Source organism: Triticum urartu, chromosome 4, assembly GCF_003073215.2.
Source record: "Triticum urartu cultivar G1812 chromosome 4, Tu2.1, whole genome shotgun sequence".
Lineage (NCBI taxonomy): Eukaryota > Viridiplantae > Streptophyta > Magnoliopsida > Poales > Poaceae > Triticum > Triticum urartu.
The window spans coordinates 125,591,415-125,596,714 of record NC_053025.1 but is presented as its reverse complement, the minus strand read 5'-3'; positions in this window follow the sequence as shown (position 1 = coordinate 125,596,714).

The window sequence follows — 5,300 nt, the reverse complement described above, 5'->3', positions numbered from 1 at the left end:
ATACCTATATATTCTCATAACTATGCTCAATTCTGTCAATTGCTCAACAATAATTTGTTCACCCACCGTAGAATACTTATGCTCTTGAGAGAAGCCACTAGTGAAACCTATTGCCCCCGAGTCTCTTTCTCATCATATCAATCTCCATCACTTTATTATTGCTTTGCTTTTACTTTTTACTTTGCATCTCTATACCAAAAATACCAAAAATATTATTTATCATCTCTATCAGATCTCACTTTCGTAAGTGACCGTGAAGGGATTGACAACCCCTAAGCGCGTTGGTTGCGTTGAGCTATTGTTTTTGTGTAGGTACGAGGGACTTGAGCATAGCCTCCTACTGGGTTGATACCTTGGTTCTCAAAAACTGAGGGAAATACTTACGCTACTTTGCTGCATCATCCTTTCCTCTTCGGGGAAATCCAACGCAGTGCTCAAGAGGTAGCACACCACAACCCCAAGGAGATGAACTTGGTCTGATCAGACCCAGACGCTCTTGTTCATCGAGCTGTTTCTTCAGTTCTTTCAGCTCTTTTGGCCCAAGATTGTAGGGGCGCTTGCAAACGGGTTCTGTACCGGGCTCAAGAACCCGAAAGCTCTTCAGGAAAGACATCTTGGTACTCACAAACAACTGGAATATGAGAAATAGCGTCTAACTCACCTTTCTCATTGAGAGAGAATAACCAAATGTTTTCATCACCAGCGGCAAAAATGATCACATCATTAGAGGGATGCATCAATTTGACTTCCTTTGCAGCACAATCAAGAGAAGCCTTGTGCCGAGAAAGCCAATCCGTGCCAAGAATGAGATCAATATCAGAGTCGCCGAGAACAATTGGGGAAGCCAGGAATTTATAATTGCCCATCTTGATGGTAACATCCGGAACCACCAAACGAGAACTCAAGTGGTTACCCGGGGAAACAATCGCTAATGGTTTTTCCAGACATGCCGAAATGAAATCATGCTTTGTGAAGAACGGTGTTGACATGAAATAATGCGATGCACCAGAATCGGACAAAACTTTGGCAGGGAAAGAGTTAACTGGGAGGTTACCCATGATCACATCTGAAGAATCCTCTGCTTGAGCTGCATTCAACATGTTCACCTTTGCAAACTTTGGATTGTGCTTGACAACTGCATTGCTTGACGACCTCACAGGAGGAGGAGGCGGAAGGCGCCTCTGGGTGCACTTGTTTGCATAGTGACCTTTCTGACCACACTTGTTGCAAGTAACCTCTGAGAGCAGGCGTTGATAATGAGTAAGAGGAGGACCACCTGTCCTTGTAGCCTGAGTCTAAGACTTGTTCTGATAGCCTGGGTTGGGTGGGTGGGAAGATCCATCACCACCTGAGTGCTTTTGCTGGTAGGGCTGACGAAACGGAGGAGGTGGAGGAAGCCAGAACTTCTGTTGCTTAGCTGCCACTTGAGAAGAAGAGGAAGACTGAACTGCATACCTGATTCTCTTCTTTGAAGCCTCACACTTAAGCTGAGCAGCTTCTTGCTTGAGAGCCATGTTGTAGAACTGATCGAACTGAGTAGGCTCAACAAGAACGAGAGCTAACTGCAGATCCTCTCTAAGGCCACCCCTGAAGTGATAGATCACCACTACAAACAAAAGACACTTCCGTGATGATACGTGTTTGTCACAGTGGGTCACGCTTTCTGTCATGCATGTACATCCATGACAATTTTATGACAGAATCAAGATAGTCATACCTGTGCTGTCGTAGAAGTGTTCCATGACATTACCAAAATTATCATCACGGAAGTGTCCACTTTCATGACGATAAATTGTGCGTCATAGAAGTGCTTTCATCGAGGGTGACCGAGAGGTGGCATCCACTGTAACGGGACGCCATTAAGCTATCAGGTCCGGTTTTGGATCCGATTACCCGCTAACAGCCACGACCAATGCCGATTTTCCATGTGTAAAATTCTCATTGGCTGACGGAACCACGTGTTAGCTCCGTGTTGGCACATGTGTCACTCATCCAATGGGCGAGATGCGCCTATGATACGTTGACACGTGGACCGGCCCAAAAGTGGCCCATAAAGATTAAAATGGGCCGGCCCAACTAAAGGCCCACAAGATTTAGCGGGCCATAATGAGCCAGCCCAGCTAAAGGCCCGCAAGATTTTGAAGACCATAATGGGCCGACCCAGCTAAAGGCCCAACATTCTCAGTTAAGGCCCGTACGGCTAGTGTCAAATCGGCCCGTCAACGGCCCGTCCTAAACTTGTCATCATTGCGGCCGATGGTCACTTCTGGCCTGTTAACAGTCCGCTAAGAATTTGGGCCGAATTATGGCTCGGTATGTTTCAGGCCTGTTAAAGGTCCTGCTTCATTTGGGCCAATTTATAGGCCATTGAAACTTTCGGCCCATAAACGACCATGAAGGATATGGGTCATATTCGGCCATGTCTGACATTCGGCCTGTTAGAGGCCCACTACAGATTTGGACCAATTTCAGCCTGTTGTGACTTTCGGCCTGTTAATGTCGGATGAAATCCATGGGCCATATGTGGCCTAATGCCACATCGGGCCTACTAACGGCCCATATAAAAATGACACTAATCAAGCCCGACCAAACCACTATTTTGTTTCCATTCATATCTTCACGACATTTGTCAACCACTATTTTTGTTTCCAACACAACGTCCATTAGGGATTGGAGTTGTCTAGATCATAGATATATCACTCTGTCTAGCCGGAAGATTTTGTTCAGTAGGTGATTTCGACTAGGTTACCTTGACAACCAACCCAGAATTACACATGAAGGTGCTTTTTGCACTGTTAGTGGAGAGATACCGACGCACTGCAGCAAGAGGTGACATTGTGCCTGTGGTAGCCTCGTCACCTTCAGGTGGTTGTGGCTATTCAATCATTTGTTCCATAGCTTGCTGAAAGTTTGAACTTGTATATTAGTGTACCAGATAAGTTACTAATGAGACAAAAACAAACAAAGTAGGTTTCACGTTTATACATAACTTATTTTGGTGAACTACTGTAATACATTAGCATGTATTGTAGTGCCAACTACATAATAAAATCACTTTCGGAACATATGTCCATGTAGCATGCCTACTGTATTGTCTATTTCCTCACATTCGTTGACATCTAAGGATAAAGAGAAATGGTTTAAAGTAGGATGAACATAGTATGACATCATTCATATCATGGGTAAACGGATATAAAACAAACAAGCTATTGTATCATTGTGTGCGCACGTGAACATCACAACTAGATTACAGATCAAGACCAAAAGAATATCCTTCATCTCTTTTAAACCATGTAAGGTGAAATGATATGTTAATACAACTGTGTATAAAAGTTAATAGAGTAACTGACATTGGCTGCAAACCAAGCAGTTAAATGAACACATCACAGTACGAATCAGTTCAAAGGCAGGAGGAGTAAGGACTTACAACAGCGGCCATAACTGGTGTGCTCATGCCCTTCATCTTGCTGGTGTGGCAATCCTTGAAGATTTGCACTACATTCGGTTCAGGTTCTATTTGGTTCGCACGGGTTTTCCTCTGTATTTGGAACAAGTCAATATAGATATGATAATATGGCACAGAAAAAAGAAGGAACTAGCAGCTATTTACAAGAGCCTCGCGGTGTGCAATATAGCTACGAGATCCTGTTGTCTGTTGGAATTTCACTTTAGAACAGTTGGTTGATACGTCTCCAACGTATCTATAATTTTTGATTGTTCGATGCTATTATATTATCAACCTTCGATGTTTTATATGCATTTATATGCTATTTTATATGATCTTTGGGACTAACCTATTAACCTAGAGCCCAGTGCCAGTTTCTGTTTTTTCCTTGTTTTAGAGTATCGCAGAAAAGGAAAATCAAACGGAGTCCAATTGACCTGAAACTTCACGGAACTTATTTTTGGACCAGAAGAAGCCCACGGAGTATCGGAGATGGACCAGAAGAGTCCCGGGCTGCCCACGAGGGTGGGGGCGCGCCCCCTGCCTCGTGGACAGCCCGGAGATCCACCGACGTACTTCTTCCTCCTATATATACCCATATACCCTAAAAACTTCGAGGAGCAGAATAGATCGGGAGTTCCGCCGCCAGAAGCCTCCGTAGCCACCGAAAACAAATCTAGACCCGTTCCGGCACCCTGCCGGAGGGAGGAATCCCTCTCCGGTGACCATCTTCATCATCCTGGCGCTCTCCATGAAGAGGAGGGAGTAGTTCTCCCTCGGGGCTGAGAGTATGTACCGGTAGCTATGTGTTTGATCTCTCTCTCTCTCTCTCTCTCTCGTGTTCTTGAGGTGATACGATCTTGATGTATCGCGAGCTTTGCTATTATAGTTGGATCTTATGATGTTTCTCCCCCTCTACTCTCTTGTAATGGATTGTGTTTTCCTTTTGAAATTATCTTATCGGATTGAGTCCTTAAGGATTTGAGAACACTTGATGTATGTCTTGCGTGGGATACCCGTGGTGACAATGGGGTATTCTATTGATCCACTTGATGTATGTTTTGGTGATCAACTTGCGGGTTCCTCCCATGAACCTATGCATAGGGGTTGGCACACTGTCGGTGTCAAAACCGGCGGATCTCGGGTAGGGGGTCCCGAACTGTGCATCTAGGCCGGATGGTAACAGGAGGCAGGGAACACTTTGTTTTACCCAGGTTCGGGCCCTCTCGATGGAGGTAATACCCTACTCCTGCTTGATTAATATTGATGATATGGGTAGTACAAGAGTAGATCTACCACGAGATCAAGGAGGCTAAACCCTAGAAGCTAGCCTATGGTATGATTGTTGTGTATGGAGTTGATTCCCTACGGACTACAACCCTCCTGTTTATAGACACCGGATAGGGTTAGGGTTACACAGAGTCGGTTACAATGGTAGGAGATCTTGAATATCCGCATCGCCAAGCTTGCCTTCCACGCCAAGGGAAGTCCCATACGGACACGGGACGAAGTCTTCAATCTTGTATCTTCATAGTCCAGGAGTCCGGCTGAAGGTATAGTCCGGCTACCCGAACACCCCCTAATCCAGGACTCCCTCAGTAGCCCCCGAACCAAGCTTCAATGACGATGAGTCCGGCACGCAGATTGTTCGGCATTGCAAGGTGGGTTCTTCTCCAAATCTTGTGTACCTATAGGAATAATGTCCGATTTTTGTAATGCAGTGCTCCTCGGCTTCCATGCCCAATAATGGCCGTCTCCCACGTGTTCAAACAAATGCGAAAAGCCGGGGCATTTTTACATCCACACCCCTAGCCGTATAAACGAGCCGCCTACTTAACGGGATGGGGATTTAGGT